The sequence below is a fragment of the Sus scrofa genome, unplaced genomic scaffold (assembly GCF_000003025.6).
Source record: "Sus scrofa isolate TJ Tabasco breed Duroc unplaced genomic scaffold, Sscrofa11.1 Contig1511, whole genome shotgun sequence".
In the NCBI taxonomy this organism is placed as follows: Eukaryota; Metazoa; Chordata; class Mammalia; order Artiodactyla; family Suidae; genus Sus; species Sus scrofa.
Window position 1 is genome coordinate 9,506 of NW_018084898.1, and position 18,317 is coordinate 27,822.

General features: G+C 43.3%; 1 pseudogene across 1 annotated transcript; it reads left to right on the top strand.

Annotated features, from left to right (window-relative positions):
- Positions 1-4,273: 4,273 nt before the first annotated feature.
- Positions 4,274-5,089, top strand: LOC110258184 (annotated as a pseudogene). Its single transcript, XR_002341015.1, has one exon. The product of XR_002341015.1 is annotated as a coiled-coil-helix-coiled-coil-helix domain-containing protein 2 pseudogene (transcript).
- Positions 5,090-18,317: the final 13,228 nt, after the last annotated feature.

Sequence of the window (18,317 nt, forward strand, 5' to 3'; positions counted from 1 at the left end):
TGTGGTGAGTTTTTCTATTGGAGGAGAATGCAAACTGGTGATCTGTATCAGAGATCCATGAACTGTTAACATTACATCACTTGCAATTTTCTGAAACCTTATCTTTTCAGCTGAGTTCCTTAAATTAATGTCAGGGTTTCAGAAATGTACCATCTACCAACCCTCGTGATTATTTCAAGTATGAAAGTAGAATTAAATAAATTATATTATATACTAGAATGTCAAAGCTCTGTGTTTATGGGGACATCTGATTTCTTAAAGATTGACTTGAAGAAATATATCTATGAGCATTCTTTTAAGCTGTTAATGTGCAAAGATCGTTTGGTAGCACATCATCATCCCTAAAACAACCTGACGCTTCATAACAAACACCATCATTTTATTTTTATTTTTTAATTTATTTATTATTACTTTTTTTTCTTTTTAGGACCCAACCTGTGGCATATGGAAGTTTCCAGGCTAGGGGTCGAATCAGAGCTGCAGCAGCCAGCCTACACCACAGCTACAGCAATGCCACATCAGAGCCACACCTGTGACCTATGCCACAGCTTGAGGTAATGCTGGATCCTTAACCCACTGAGTGAGGCCAGGGACTCATGGACACTATGTTGGGTTCTTAACACACAGAGGCACAAGAGGAGCTCCCACTTTTACTTTAAAATGAAGTAAAATACTAATAATGGCTTGGAGTTCTTTGACATAACACAAGAGAATCAACACAAACTTAGGTCACTGCTGAAAGTTGAAACCCATGGGTGCACACACTTGTATATCAATATAAAATATTTTTCATAATAGAAGAAATTTTTCATAATAGAAGATAAGTTGGTGAAAATACATCTGCTGGAGGAACATCGATATTGACTATTTCCACAGAAATCTTATCAAAGCAAGGCTTCTTTGACACAGAGTTAACTTTTTGTTCTGGGAGGAAAGAATATCACAAAGATTACAAACATATATGATATCCCATGAATTATTAATAGTTCATGACTAAATAAATATACATAATACATTTCAGGAAGATAGCATTAATAATAACAGACAATCAGCATCTAGTATGGTGTTCATCATAAGACACAGTTCCTTGCAAAAACTCTGTTGAAGTTTATTAGCCATTATAGTCAATCAGCCACAATGTGTGAACTTTGGCATTTATGAAAATATCCACAGGGTACCTATGTCTTCAGTCATTAAAATTCAGGTTATGTCCTAAGTGGGGGTGACTGCCAGCATGTCCTGAGAGCAGAACCTCATCCCATGGAGCTCATGTGAGGCTTATCATCTTGGCTTCCATAAACCCAGTGCACCTGCATCAGCCCTGAAATGCTGCCACCTTCCCTGGCACTCTCAGGTCAAGAAGAATAAAAACCTTGAGCTCAAATGGACTTCAGAGCTCATCTGACTCACCACCTCATTCAGGAAACTAAATTGAAGGAGGCCAAGATATTTTAGCAAGTAGAAATTCATCTCTTCCAATTTCCCCATGAGGCTAGCCATTGTAATTTTAAAAGGTGACAAATGTACTAATTTATTCATGGTATCATGTTACCTCAAAAGGAACCTGTCCTGGAGTTCCTGTCATGGCTCAGTAGTTAGTGAACCCGACTAGCATCCATGAGGATGTGGGTTCGATCCCTCACCTCACTCAGTGGGCTAAAGGATCCAGCATTGCCATGAGAGTGGTGTAGGTTGCAGACACAGCTCAGATCCTGCATTGCTGTGGCTCTGGCATAGGCCGGTGGCTACAGTTCCAGTTGGACCCCTAGCCTGGGAACCTCCATATGCTGTGGGTGTGGCCCTAAGAGACAAAAGGGCCAAAAAAAGGAATCTGTCCTTCTGTTTCTTCTGCAGCAGTAGACTCTTACTCCTCCACCTCTGTCCTGAAGTTCGCATCTGTGAAACCATTCAGAGAAGAATTTCTAAAGTTGAGAACATGTTAGCAAAAGAAAATAAAAACATAAAAAAGAGGATATTATAGTAATTCACTTCTCACTGTAGTAATACTTCCAAACTGGAAATCAATTCTAAGAGTATTAATAGGAGAATCGTTAAAGTAATACAAGTCAGTCGTTTACTGGGCATTTCAATGAAGTGACATTTCTAGGAATTGGAGATGCAGTAATAAACTGTGGAGCTACATCACTCATCTCATGACCATTATAAGTAACATCAATTTAAGTGCAGCTTTACTGGTGTGAAATGTAGAAAAGTTGGCATTTAAAAAGCACAATGGGATTGGTGGCATCTCTGCAGGGCCAGGACAAAGGTTTGATCCCTGGCCCGGCACAGTGGGTTAAAGATCCAATGTTGCCATACCAGCAGCACAGGTCACAACTGTGGCTTGGATCTGATCCCTGGCCCAGAAACTCCATTTGCCTTCAGGCAGCCAAAAAAGAAATGAAACATGAAAAAATGAAAAGAAAGTATGTAGGAGTTCCTGCTGTGACAAGGTGGGTTTAGAATCTAACTAATCGAAGCAAAGGCACCAGTTTGATTCCTGGCCTGGTGCAGTGGGTTAAAGGATCTGGCTTGCTGCAAGGCATGGGGTTGCAGCTGTGGCTGGAATTCAGTCCCTGGCCTGGGAGCTTCCATATGCCTTCGATGCAGCCATTCAAAAAAAATTGTGTAACTTTGCCAACAGGAGTATCTGTTTCCATGCTCTGTTTCCAAATGCAGGTTTAAATCTTGCTGCTGGAGTAGAAGGAATGAACGCCTTTATTATGATCTCTTATTCTTGTGGGAGAAGGCAGGTCTCTGCTTGACGTTTTTTCCTCCACCCATCGTAGGATCAAAACTTAAGTTTCCCTGTAGTTGTTGCTGTCAATGCTGGAGAGAGTCATTTCAATAAAATATAACCTTATTTTATCACATGTTGATAAAATAACAGTAGTCCTGTGTAGAGATTGCCAGAATCCATTCTACAAGAATTCTGCTTCTTCTGGTCTACTCATGAATTTCTTCCCCTGCTCAAACTAGTAAAGAAATTCCTATGAAATTACCCCCAGCACCAACAGAAGGAAAACTGGAATATTCACAAATATGCACACAGTAACATGCTCTTAAACAACCAGTGGGCTAAAGGAAAGATCACAAGACAAATTAGAAGACACAAATGAAAGAAACATAAACATGCTGTACCAAAATTTTTGTGATGCAGTGAAATATGCTCAGAAGGAAATTTGTAGCTTTAAATGCCTATGTTCCTACATTAAAAAATGTCTCCAATTAGCCACTTAAATTGGCACCTTAAAGCACTTGGAAAAACTCAAAACTAGCAGAAGGAAGGTAATAATGAAGATTAGAGTGGAGATAAAGAACAGAGAAACAAGAGGGAAAATAAATGAACCTAAGATATTTTCAAAGAGCAACAAAATCGGCAAATCTTTGAGAAAAGACTCCGATTAAAATAAGAAACAAAAGTGAGGAAATTACTACAGACCTTAATACCAAAGATAGCATTGAACTATACTCTTAAAAATGGTTAAAATAATGAGGAATTCCCATCATGACTCAGCGGAAATGAATCTGACTAGAATCCATGAGGACACAGGTTTGATCCCTGGCCTCACTGAGTGGGTTAAGGATCCAGCAATGCCATGAGCTGTGGTGTTGTAGACATGGCTCAAATCCTGAATTGCTATGGCTGTGGTGCAGGCTGGCAGCCATAGCTATAATTCGACCCCTAACTTGGGAACCTCCATGTTCCACAGGTGAGGCCCTAAAATGACTTAAAAAAGAAAAAAGAGAGAGTTAAAATGATGAATTTCATGTTATGTAAATGTACCTCAATGAAAAAGCTTACATTTGTGTGGATTCACACCTATAATCTGTCCTGTTCCTTTGATCTATGTGTTTGTGTGTGGTTAACCTCTTACTATTACCATACTGTCTTGATAACTGTGATTTTATAGTAAGTCTTAAAATCAGATTTTCTTCTTTTCAAAATTATTTTGGCTGTTCAAGTTCCTCTCACTTTCTATATAGAATTTAAAATTAAGTTGTCAATATATACAATGAGTGATCCTGGGATTTTGACTGGAGTTGTGTTAAATCTATAGATCACTTTTTTTAAAATTAGCATCTTAACCATATTTAATTTTTCAATCCATGATCATAATATATCTCTCCATTTATTTAGATTTTTAGATGTCTTTTGATCTTCTTCATTAGCTTTTTTTTATTTTTAAGCATATAGCTCCTGCACACATTTTCAGGTTTATATCAAAGTATTTCCTTTTTCTTAAATAAAAGGTATTTTAAAAACAGATTTATGAGAAGCCGCCAGGGTCTTCTCTGAGTTTCTCTGTCTTCTAGGTTCGCGTTCGTTGCGCAGTTACGATGCCTCGTGGAAGCCGAAGCCGCAGTTTCCACATGGCCCCTCCGGCTAGCCGGGCACCTCAGATGAGAGCTGCACCCAGGCCAGCGCTGGCAGCTCAGCCACCAGCAGCAGCTCCACCATCTGCTGTTGGCTCCCCTGCTGCTGCACCTCAGCAGCCAGGTCTCATGGCCCAGATGGCAACCACTGTAGCCGGCGTGGCTGTGGGTTCTGCCGTCGGCCACACGATAGGTCATGCGATCACTGGGGGCTTCGGTGGAGGAAGTAGTGCTGAGCCCTCAAGGCCTGACATCACTTACCAGGAGCCTCAGGGAGCCCAGCCAGCACAGCAGCAGCAGATTGGCCCATGCTTCTATGAGGTGAAACAGTTTTTGGAGTGTGCCCAGAACCAGGGTGACCTTAAGCTTTGTGAGGGTTTCAGCGAGGTGTTGAAACAATGCAGACTGGCAAATGGATTATCTTAAGCAAGAAGCTCCATTGAAGACATGAAAAATCACCCCCCATGACCTGGTTGATTTAGCATAAAAATGTGATTGATCATGAAGATATAAAGTGTGAAATCAAGATTAAACCTCTCCTCTATCACTAATAGCTTTCGTGCTTCAGAATTGCAGTGGAGGAGGGTATTCTTCTGATGTGGAAGTTCATTGAGTATTGAGTTTGGGGCTGGGCAGATGTTTATGTGGCCTCTGAAACATGCTTTTCTGATGTTATTGTTTGTGAATTAATTAGAATAAAGAGATTTTCTTTCAAAAAAAAAAAAAAAAACCAGATTTATACATTAATATTGTATAAATTGCATTTTAATTTTTGTATGTTGACCTTTTATTTTTCTTTTTCATTTCTGGCCACCCTGCAGCATATGAAGTTCCTGGGCCAGGGATCAGATCCAAGCCAGAGTTGTGACCTAAGTCACAGCAGCAGCAATTCCAGATCCTTCACCCACTGTGCTAAACGGGAGATGGAACCTCAACCCAGTTCTCCCAAGATGCTGCTGATCCTTGTTGTGCCACACCAGGAACTCCATATGTGGACCTTTTATTAGGCAACTATGCTAAATTCACTTGTTAAGTCTAGGAGCCTTTAAAAATAGACTCTAGAGATTTCTACTTTAATGATCATGTCATCCGTTCCAATCTATATGGTTTTTTCTCCCCTTGCTTTATCGTACTGGCTAGTCAGCCTATGATGTTAAAAATAATGTATCTTTGCTTTGTTCTTGATCCTGGGGTAAAATATGAAACCTTTCATACTAATCCTGATGTTAATTATAGATTTTTTTGTAGGTACCATTTATTAAGGAAGTTCCTTTCTATTCCTAATATACTAGAGGGGTTTTTTGGGGGGTAGCACCCTGCAGCTTATGGAATTCCCGGGCCAGGGATCAGATCTGAGCCAAAGTTGCGACCTACACCAGAGCTGTGGCAATGCCAGCTTCTTTAACCCACTGTGCCGGACAAGGATCAAACCTGCATCCTGGCACTGCAGAGATGCTGCCAATCCCATTGTGCCAGAGGGAACGCCTACCAGAGTTTTTATGATGAATGGATTTGGAGTTTTTCAATTGATTTCAATTTTCTTTTTTATATCAATTAATTTTGAATTTTTTGTCCAGGGATCAGGATACTATAACTCACAGGCCAAATCCTGCTCATCAACTGTTTCTGTAGAGGCCATAAGCTAAACAAATTTAAAAAAATGTTTTTACAAATTTTTAAAGGATTGTAAAAAGAAGAAGAATATAATACACTACAAAAACTGTATGACACCCAGTGGGCCCTAATTAAACTCAAAAGCTTCTGCACAGCAAAGGAAATCATTTAAAAAAAAAGACAACCTACAGAATGGGAGAAAATTTTTGCAACGGACTCAACTGACAAAGGTTTAATCTCTAAAATATACAAACAACTCATACAATTCAATAGCAAAAAAACAAACAACCCAATTGAAAAATGGGAAGAAGGCCTAAAAAGACATTTCTCCAAAGAAGGCATATAGATGGCCAGCAGGCACAAGAAAAAATGCTCAGCATCACTAATTATTAGAGAAATGCAAATCAAAACTACAATGAGATACCACCTCCCGCCAGTTAGAGTGGCCATCATTAACAAGTCAACAAATAACTGCTGGAGAGGATGTGGAGAAAAGGGAACCCTCCTACACTGTTGATGAGAATGTAAATAGGTAAAACCAGTATAAAAAACAATAAGGTAATATCTCAGAAAACTAAATATGGAACTACCATATGACCTACTCCTGAGCATATATCCAGACAAAAAAAAAATTCATTGAAAAAGATACATGCACCTGTATGCTCATGGCAGCACTATTCACAATAGCCAAGACATGGAAACAATCTAATTGCCCATCTGAATAGGTGTTTAGGAAGATGTGGTGCATATATACAATGGAATACTACTCAGCCATAAAAAGGACCAAATAATGCCATTTGCAACAACATGTATGTACCTAGAGACTCTTCTACTGAGTGAAGTAAGTCAGAAAGAGAAAGACCCCATATGATATAACTTACATGTGGAGTCTAAAATATGGCACCAATTATCTATCTACAAAACAGAAAAGATCATGGACATGTAGGACAGAATAGTGTATGTAGTGGGGCTGGGGAGGGACTGGGATGAATTGGGAATCTCAGGTTAGTAGATGAAAACTCTTGCATTTGGAATGGATAAGCAAGGAGATCCTGCTGTATAGCACAGAGAACTATATATCTAATCACTTGTGATGGAACATGATGGAGGATAATGTGAGAAAAAGAAGGTATATATATATGTGTGTGTGTGTGTGTGTGTGTGTGTGAGACTAGGTTACTTTGCTGTACAGCAGAAATTGACAGAACATTGTAAATCAATCATTTTTTTAAAAAAAGGTGTAAGTTCTACCCTAGATTCTTATGTTTTTAAATACGAGGATATATATGGCTATCTAGTTGTTCTAGCACTATTTGTTGAAGAGACCATCTTTTCTCCATTGTATTGCCTTTGTATTTCCTCAAGATCAGTTCACTATACTTACGTGAGTCTCTCTCTGGGTTCTTTATTCTGTTTCAATGATCTGTTTGACCGTTCTTTCACCAGTACCACATGGTCTTGATTACTATAGCTTTATCATAAGTCTTGAAGTCAGGCAGTGTCAGTCCTCCAACTTTACTCTCCTCCTTCAATACTGGCTATACTGGGTCTTTTGCCATTCTGGATAAATTTTAGAATCACTTAGTTAATATCCACAAAATAAGGCCAGCATTTTCAAGGAGACTGCACTGAATCTATAAATCAAGTTTCAAAGGGCCAACATCTTGCCAATATTGAGTTTCCCATGCATGGACATGAAATATCTCTACATTTATCTAGTTCTTTATTTTTTTCATCAGAGTTTTATAGTTTTCCTTGTATAGATCTTGAATGAATTTTGTTAGATTTATACCTAAGTATTTGATTTCTTGAGGCTAATGTAAATGGCAATGTGTTTTAAATTTCAAATTCTACTTGTTTATTGCTACTACAAAGAAAGTGTTAGTTTTAGCACATTAAACTTGTATCCTGTGATCTTGCTATAAGAACTTATTAGGCAGGGACGTGGGCTCCAAAGCTCAGAGCCTCGACACAGGCAGGTGGGCGGGCGCCACGCTCACCACCCCCATGGACGTGATGGGCCTCTGGTGGTCCTGAAAGGTCACCAGCTGCAGGCCGTGGATGGTGAAGAGCACCAGCTCCGACCCGGACACCAGCAGGATCACCTGAGAGCCGTGGCCCTTCATGATGTGAGGAGGCATCATGGTCTCTGGCAGGAGGAAACTTGTGATCTGTTCTCCTTTTTGAAATAAAGACACACAGACTGTCATTTCTTAGTAGCAGCTGTGGGTCTAGAACAGACATGCCTCACCTAAGATGGTGGAAAAAGCAATGGCTTTGTGGTCACAGCTGTGTTCAGTCCTGACCCATGCATTTGTTCCCCTAAGTCCCCCGGGCACCGGCTCTGAGATACTGACTGCGATGCCTCACAGGGGCTGGGAAGGCCCAAGATGACATGACAGTGGAAATGACCCAAGGATGAGGCTTCTGCCCTGCCTTCTCCCCTTCCTCATCTAAGACAGGATGATGTAAGAAATGGCCACATGAGAACTACGACTTTTATGACATCTGCCAAAAACTTGGTGAAGATACTTTTATACTGTATAGTGTTACTTGTTAAAAATTTTTTTTATTTGATCATTTCCTTATGGAATTTAGCACCAGGAAAATAAAATTACCTCTTCTGAAGAATTCATGTGTTTTCTCACATTAGACAAAGGATTACATTACACATCCTGTATCCCTTTTTTCCTTGGCTGCCAGGAAGCTCAGAGTAAAATTTATGGTCAAATGATGACAGGAAAACAAATGAACATAATACAAAAGAAAAAATGCTAAGGACCACAGGGAAAGCCTATCAGAGGGATGCAGGGTTTGGGAAATAGAGGAGACAAAAAAGGAGATGGATGTGGGTCTTATTTTCCTACTGGATGAGGAGTTCATTAGGGAAGAGAGAGTTGTGGCTTTTATTCACCTTTGTGTGCACTCAGTGCTGAGAACAGTGACTCTGACCTAGTTGTGAAAGAGAGGGATGAATGCAGCAGGGAGACCAGTCAGGAGAGGGGAGAGAGTGGACCGTAGGTGACGTCTGAGGCCCAGGGCCAGGCACAGGGTCCACTACACAGCACACGCCCAACTGCTCAGCCGTTACATAAATCCCAACAAGAAAACCTTTGTTGGAGTTCCCGTCGTGGCGCAGTGGTTAACGAATCCGACTAGGAACCATGAGGTTGCGGGTTCGGTCCCTGCCCTTGCTCAGTGGGTTAACGATCCGGCGTTGCTGTGAGCTGTGGTGTAGGTTGCAGACGTGGCTAGGATCCCAGTTGCTGTGGCTCTGGCGTAGGCCAGTGGCTACAGCTCCGATTAGATCCTTAGCCTGGGAACCTCCATATGCCGTGGGAGCGGCCCAAAGAAATAGCAAAAAGAAAAAAAAAAAAAAGAAAACCTTTGTTGGCTCACTATGATTCACTGAGAGGAAAGAAAAAGTGCCCCAAAGGAAACATGAGCAATCTGTGCTTGAAGCATCATAAGGCATGGTGGTGACAGCCCTAATACGGGGATCCTTACCCACAGTCCACTTGATCCCTGGACTTCTTGGCCCCTAGCTCATAGGTGGTGACAACCAACTGCATGCCATTGTCATTTCTGTGCATCACCATTAGCCGGGCTGCCTTGTCAGGGGCCCAACAGGTTCTGGACGTCTGCCAGATGGGGAGAGTGGTGGAGGCAGAAGGCTCATCCTCTGATGGACACAGCAAAGAGTGAGTGTGGAACACCTGGGGAGAGACTGCCACATGTCAACACCGTCTCACGTCTCCTCACCGGTGAGGGAGGGGACTTCTCCAACCTGGGAGCACTATGAAAACCGCTCCCACAGACCCAACCACCATGACCTTACTGGGTCTTACAGGAGTGGCCTGTGCCACCTGTGGACCCTCCTTTCCCGACCACACCAACCACGAAGTGAGGTTAATCCAGCCCAAGTGTGGCCCTGCTGGGAACATGGTGGCACACTGGTCCCAGGGAGGGCGATGTGATGGGTGAATCAAATAAACGGATTTTCTGCTTTTGAGCAGCTGCATGTCACCATCTTGCTTTTGCCTCCAATGTCTTCCTCGGTAATTCCTCTCCTATCTCCTTGCAGGCTGCTTCCAAACACCCGCTTCTCGGTGCTGCCCATGGATCCTGTGGCCTCTCTCTGCTGGCTGCCCTCTTCAACCACCGGCCTCCCCTGGCTACAGGCTCCAGCACAGCCAGTCTGTCCTGCTCTGCCACTGCTCTCTCTTGCTGTCCTTCCTTGGCCACCAGCCCAAGTACATCTTAGAGATCTTCTCCAGCTGCCTGCTTTCACCCTAGTCTAATTTTCAAATACAACCCCTGGCACTCAGAACGAACATCTCTGAGCCCATGAATCGCTGGCAGATGCAGCCCCTCACATGGGCCAGCTACGTGCAGGCCTCCAGGTAATGGATGCTGTCCCTGCACTGTCAGCATCTCCTCCATGCCCGGCCTGGACCCTCTCTTCCTCACTCTTGCTGAAGACAGTTCTCAGGCCACCAAATACCTCATGAGCCTTTCCACCAAGAAGTCTCTAAGGCCCCAAACCCCTTCAATATTGAACTCTGCCCTCTCTAGCCAGGGAGCTGACCCCTTTCAACCTGTGGGCAACAGGGCAGCATGGAAACAGCAGAGGCTCCGGGGAGAAGCCAGCATTGTGTTAAGTCAGCTGGTGGCCCGTGAAGGCCACCACTGCTCTCAGCCACCACCGTCACTCATCGTCATCATCCCCATGGGCTAAGGGGCTTGGTGTTACACAAGAAGCTGCCCCCCAGATGCACCCCACAAGCCTAGGGCACAGGACCTGCCACCTTGCGTGCACAAAGCCAAGTCCCTTGGGCAATGGACACAGCCCCACTACTGACCTTTGGGCCCTACTGAATGTGGGGTTGACGCAAACACCCACGGCCAGTCAGGAGAGCAAAGGAGACTGGCGGGGCTGTTGGGAAACATGCTCACCCTGGAGAGCAGCTGCAGCTGGGGCACCGTCAGCATGTAGAGTGCCCCCTCGGCACAGGCGGCCTGCAAGCCAGGGGACAAAAACTGAATAAAGAGCTAAAATGAATCAGAGAGAAAGTGTCCAAGAAGATAAGCGAGGAAGATCAAATAAACGCATAAATGAAGCTCCTACAGAGGAGAAGTTAAATAATTAACAGCCTGGCATTTACAGTCCATGTACAATGAAACTTTCTGGAGGTAAAAGAAAACCTGAATCATGTACTGAAAGGGTATATAAACTCCTGGGAAAGTTGAGCTATGACGATACCTACAAACACATCTATATTCAAGAGAATGGATCAAAGCAGAAAGGTGGGAGTTCCCATTGTGGCTCAGCAGGTTAAGAACCTGACTAGTATCCATGAGGAGGTGGGTTCCATCCCTGGCCTTGGTTAAGGATCCAGTGGTGCACTAAGCTTGTGGTGTAGTTCACAGATGCGGCTCGGGGCCCGAGTTGCTATGGCTGTGGCATATGCCGGCAGCTGCAGCTCCAATTCGACCCCTGGCCTGGGAACTTCCATATGGCATGGAAGGAAAAAAAAAAGGGCAAAGCGGAAAGGTGGTGGAATATGAGAGAAAGGTGCCAGGCACATGCCAAGCCTTAGAAAACAGGAGTAGTGATCCTGATTAGCAGAAGAGATACAGGATTCAGGCCCCAAGTAGGAAATGAAACAAAAGTGAAGACCCTTTACCATGCTAAAAGCTGTAATTCACAATGAAGTAATAATACTTAGACATACCTAGGAATCAAACACCCCAATCACATTTACAGAGCAGATACAAGAAAGAGTGGAATGAAATTCACTGATAATTAATAAATTATGTGTTTAAATATATTATTAAAATAATAATAATAATATGGTGGAGTTCCCATCATGGCTCAGTGGTTAACGAATCTGACTAGCATCCATGAGGACACAGGTTTGAACTCTGGCCTTGCTCAGTAGGTGAAGGATCCAGTGTTGCCATGAGCTGTGGTGTAGGTTGCAGTCGTGGCTTGGATCCCACATTGCTATGGCTGTGGTGTATGCCAGCAGCTACAGCTCTGATTAGGCCCCTAGCCTGGGAATCTCCATATGGCATGGGTGTGGCCCTAAAAAGCAAAAAAAGTATGTATATATATATAAGAATAATATAATTCTCAGCCTAAGACAAGCCAAGTAGATAAAAAGTAAATAAATATGACATAAACAACATAATTAAGAATGACTAGGAGTTTCTGTTGTGGCTCAGAGGGTTAAGAACCCAACTAGTATTCATTGCAGGTTTGATCCCTGGCCTTGCTCAGTGGGTTAAGGATCTGGCATTGCCACAAGCTGTGGTGTAGTTTACAGATGCAGCTTGGATCTGGCATTGCTGTGGCTGTGGTGTAGGCTGGAAGCTGCAGCTCTGATTTGACCCATAGCCCAGGAACTTCCATATGCTGCAAGTACAATCTTAATAAGGCAAAAAAAAAAAAAAAAGAATGACTACCTTTGGACCTCTGCACCCTAATAATGGAGAGCACAGTCCTCACAAGCACACACAGTTAGAAAAACTGAATAAAGGTTGGCACAATAGATGAAGAATATGGGAGTTCCCCTTGTGGCTCAGCAGTAATGAAACCAATTAGTATCCATGAGGACATGGGATCGATCCCTGGCCTCGCTCAGTGGGTTAAGGATCTGGCATTGCCATGAGCTGTGATACAGGTCGCAAATGTGGCTCAGATCTGCTCTTACTGTGGCCGTGGTGCATGCGGGCAGCTAGAGCTCTGATTCAACCCCTAGCCTGGGAACTTCCATATGCCATAGGTGGGGCCCTAAAGAGAAAAAAAAGAAAGAATGTGACTGGTTGCTGCAGAGGTGCAGGTGTGATTCCTGCACAGTGGGTTAAAGGATCAGGCATTGCCACAGCTGCAGCTTATATTCAACACTTGGCCCAGGAGCTTACATATGCTGGGCATGCAGCCATAAAAAGAAATAATTTTTTTTAAATTTATGTATGGCAAGTAATAAAAACAATATCCTCTGGTCACAATGATATAAAACTAGTAATCAATAGCAATATTTAACAGACAAGACATTAGTATAATCACAAAAAAAATGGGAGAAAGTTCGTATACACAAAAAGAAATAACACGGGGGAAAATTTTTTAAGCAGAGGGAATTTAAAGAAAAATTATCAAGAGAATATTCTACAGAATTGTGTGCATAGAAAATTGAAAACCTAGATACACTGGGTAGTTTCCTAGGAAAATACAACATATCAAAATGATCTTAGGAGACAGAAAAGCCTGAGCAAACCAATTTCTATAGAAGACAAAGAAAATTACCCCACAAAAAAGTATCCAGCACCAGATGATGAAAACCTACAGAAATGCGGACATTTATGCCATGTTCACTGCTTCTTAAGATATTGGTTGTCCTGAAATCAATCAATAGATTCAAAGTAACCAAAATCCCAGGAAGCAGTTTTGTAGAAATTGACAAGCTGTCTTGAAAAATTTTAGGGAAATGGATATATTTTCAAAAAAAATGCTGGAGGTCACAATTTAACTATACTCTGCAGGAAACAAGACCCTGTGCGACCGTCATAAGGCCAGACATACAGATAAGTGGAAAGTGACCCACACATTCAACATATAATACATGTGACACAGACAGCTGATATTTTCATAAATGAAGGTGACGATGTAATTCGATGAGGAAAGGATGGTCTTTCCCACAAATTCTGGATATCCATTTGTAAATAAAAAGGAACCCTGGAGTTCCCTTGTGGCTCAGTGGTCATGAACCCGACTAGTATGCATGAGGATGTGGATTCAAACCCTGGCCCTGCTCAGTGGATTAAGGATCTGGCACTGCTGGGCGCTATGGTGTAGGTTGCAGATGCAGCACGGATCTGGTGTTGCTGTGGTTGAGGCATAGGGTGGCAGCTGCAGCTCTGATTCTATCCCTAGCCTGGGAATGTCCATATGCAAGGGTACAGCACTAAAAAAAAAAGCAGAAAGAAAGAAACTTGACACTGACCTTGCTCACAAATATAATTTAACTTGAAATAAGCCACTGACATACACAGAGAACAACTTCGAAATAATGCCTGGGACAGGGGAAAACTCACAAAGCTGAGCCAAGGAGTCAAGGTGCTGGGTACGCATTTGGAGGCCTTTTCAGGTTGTTAGCAGTTCAGGACACTGTGGGTGCAGAACTGAGGTTGCCTGGCCAGCTGGGGCCAGGGCCAGTTCTTGCTCCCAGGCCCACCCACAGCATGGTGGCCAGCACCTGGTTCACACAAGGCCCCCAGACCTTTGAGTCTCCGACTTCGTCTTCTGCTACCAGCCAGAATAAACCCTGTGCCCTTAAAGCACTCATGGAGTTAGAGCCCACCCAGGTCATCTCTCTTTAGCTGGGTAACAGAAATTTCTCATGATGCTATAAGCTTTGACCACTTCTCCTGAAATTCCACACGTTTACTCAATATATTTTTCGGCCGTATATTGAGGTGCATCCTAAAGTAGCATGGCTGTATCTTCCTGGGAGGTTGACTTAATTATTATCTGGAGATGACCCCTAATATCCAGGAAAGACTAGGACCTTCCAGCCCTCCCATCTAGCATTACTAGCTGGGTCAGCTTGCTTCTGGTTCTCATCCCCAGGGCACACCATTTTCCCATCCTTCTATTTATTTATTTATTTATTTATTTTGCTTTAGGTTTTATTTTTCTGTTATAGTTGATTTACATTGTTCTGTTGATTTATGCTGTAAAGTGACTCGGTCATACACACACACACACAAATTCTTTTTTTTCACATTGTCAGCTTCCATCACAAGTGAGTGTCTAGATGCAGTTCACTGTGCTATACACCAGAATCTCACTGCTTATCCACCCCAAATGCAATAGTTCATTTTCCCATCCTTTCAATTCCACCCTTCCTAAGTGTTCTGTTTTAGATGAGTCTTATATTAGTTTCCTAGGGCTGCAGTAATAAAATCAGTGGCTTAAAAAAGCAAAAATTTAGGAGTTCCCACTGTGGCACAGCAGGAATGAACCCAACGAGTAACCATGAGCACATAGGTTCGATCTCTGGCCTCAGCAGGTTAAGGATCTGGTGTTGCCGTGAGCTGTGGTGTAGATCGCAGATGCAGCTTGGATCCCGGGTTGCTGTGGTTGTGGTGTAGGCTGGCAGCTACAGCTCTGATTTGACCCCTAGCCTGGAAACTTCCACATGCTGCCAGTGTGGCCCTAAAAATAAAGCAAAACAAACCAAAAAAGTCAGCAAAAGTTTATTCTCTCACAGTTCTAGAAGCCAGAAGCCTCAAATCAATAGCCAGCAGGGCCATCCTTCCTCTAATGGCTCTAGGGCTATCCTTGGCTTGTAACAGCAGATCCAGGGTTGTTTCTGTCTGCGCCTGGCTTCTCTGAGTGTGTATCTCTGTGTCCTCTCCTCTTCTTACAAAGATACCACCCATGAGATTAAGGGCCCAAACGAAATCCAAGATGATTTCCTCTTGAGATCATTAAGTACAAAGAAAAGGTACCATTTCCAAATAAGGCCACATTCTGAGGCTCTGGCTCAGGCTCAGCACAGCCACAGAAGCCTCTCTGCTATGACAGAAATGACCTCTTCAGGATGCAGGCAAGCCTGGCCATCTGGGGCACATTCTCCCAGAAGGAAGTAGCTTCCTGCCACCCTCAGACCCTTGCCACAGGCAATGACACTAGAGAAGGCCACCCTATGAGTACATGGAGAAAGAGAATTCTCACACTGTACAGCACTGCCAGCATCCTATGCCATGGGCACTTCTAGAGCACTGCGCTTCCCAGATCCCACACAAAGGACACAACCAGCACTCCACACAAATGGCTTACCTTCAGGTTGTCCTCTTTGCCTTCCATCTCCGCCAACTCCTAGCCCTGGAGGTGCATGTCCACACTCCTGGGCCATTGCCAGTGGTATGGCCATGCGGCCAGCAAGTGCAGAAACAAAACTCACCCAAGGTTTCCCCTCTGGGATGAAGACCTCAGGACCTCTTGCCTCCCAGACACCCCAAACAGAAACAACAGTAACATCTGTCTCTGCACATTCCAGGCACCCTAAACTCCTGACTGACAGGGATTAAGACACTCACTTCACTTTACTGTTTCTTATTTATCTATGTTGTTTTTTAGGGCCACACCCACAGCATGTGGAGGTTTCCAGGCTGGGGGTCTAATCAGACCTACAGCTGCCAGTCGACACCATAGCCACAGCAACATGGGATCCGAGCCACATCTGCAAACTACACCACAGCTCATGGCAATGCCAGGTCATTAACCCACTGAGTGGGTCCAGGGATCAAACCCACAACCCCATGGTTCTTAGTCAGATTCCTTTCCACTGTGCCATGATGGGAACTCATTTCACTTTAAAAACACACAACCCTGAGCTCTTGAGCAAGTCACTGAAGGGAACCTGCCCCCATCTGCTAGCCTTAGATGCCAGGCCTCACAGAGCACCATGTGGCTTACCAACACAAGTTCAGGTTCAGGGAAATGAAACATGAGGCTTTCAGTCATCAAACATCAGAAGTGAGTCATAATAAAGGGTTGGAGTCCACTTTCAATATTTGACAGTGATAGCTTTTAAGGCCCATCCCTCTCTCTTCCCCAGGGGCAAGCTGATAAGGGGAACCTGCAGAGAATTCAAACCAGGAAATCCTGGCCCAGGAGTGAGAACACTCCCTCAAGCCCCACTCCCCAAACCTCTGGGAAAACCAGAACCTGGAACTCCTCCCTGCTCCCTCAGCCATTCCCAGAGCTGCCTCCTGGAAGCCCACCCTGCTCTCTAAAGAACAGATTAACCTTTCACACCCCGTGGTCATGTGTGGCATCATCAGGCTTGATAACCAAGGCAAATTTTGGGTCTGGGTGGATCCTGCCCCACCACAAGACACATTCATCTTCCTCTCAGGATTCAGAAGCTATATGCTATATACTGTTCTTCTGGGAGTTAGACGAGAGATTACTGTGTGTAGCCTGCCTTATAAAGGATACTGCTAATTGTTCATTTAATCTTCTCGGATAATTCAAGGAACTTGGACTTTTCAGTTCCTCATAACCTTCTCCAAACCTAAATGCTAAAGTCACGTAGTTTACTTCTGCATATAGTTAACAGTCCACAAGGCATTGTTGTTGCTATTTTATACAGTGGATATTAATTTAGATTTCCTCATGTTTCCTTCATCATGGCCGTTGCTCATCAATCCTTCCTGCTTCTCTGAAATTTAATCTGTGATCCTTTTCCCTCTGCCTGAAGAAGTCTCATTAGTATTACACTGAAGGTAGTTTTATTTCCTCTGGCTACTGTTAGGTAGAGTTTTCTTAGGTTTCCATTGTCACAGGTCACTCTGATAGGTCTAGCTGCAGATTTATTTTTATTTCCCCTGCTGGGGGTTTGCAGGGCCTTCTTGATTCCATGGATTAACATCTTTGGTCACTTCGGAAAAACATCTACCATCATCTCTTCAAATGTTTATGTCCCCCTGCCTCACCTGCTCCTAAGACATCAAATAAATAAATACTAAAATTTTCATGGATCCTTGATGGCCTTGTCACTGAAAGTGTGGTCTGTAACCTGATAGCATCAATATTCTGAAGAAGCTTCTAAAAAACTCAGAATCTCGGATGTCCCCAGGGACCCAGTGGATCAGAACCTTCACTCAAACAAGATCCACAGGTGATTCACACCCCATTCAAGTCTCAGAAGCACTGGTCTCTGTCTCTCAGCCTCTCTTTCAACTAACCACTCCTGATACTTTTATCTTCCAGTTCTTTAATTGTTAAATTCTTAACTCCTTAAGTGATACAGAGAATGCACATGGAAAACCACACAGAACTTAAACACAAGAGCTCAGTAAGTGATCACAAAGTAAATATTCATGTCACCACCCAAGTTTAGACGCAGAACACACCTGGTGGCCCACGAGCTCCCCTGACCCTCCCCAGGCTTTTGTGAGTCAACTGTCCCCTGTGCTGCTAAATCATCCACTGAGGCCTAACCTTTGTTATTTGGTTTGAGAATTTCTTTCTACTTGGTTCTTTTCCAAATCTGTTATACCATTTCTCATGGCTTTAAATTCTCTTGAAATGTATCTCCCTGAGCATCAGAACCACCACAGGTGTGCTGTTGTCTGTGTCTATTAACTGCAGTATCTGAAGCCCCTGGGGCTCTACTGACATTGCTGTTGATGCTATAGGTTCTAGTTCACATTGTCTTATCTCATGTGCCTATTTACCTTTAAGTGTGTGTGGAAAAGAGAAGCCTGGGGTGATGTTATCCTCTTCCAGAAAGGATTTCCATTTACTCCCT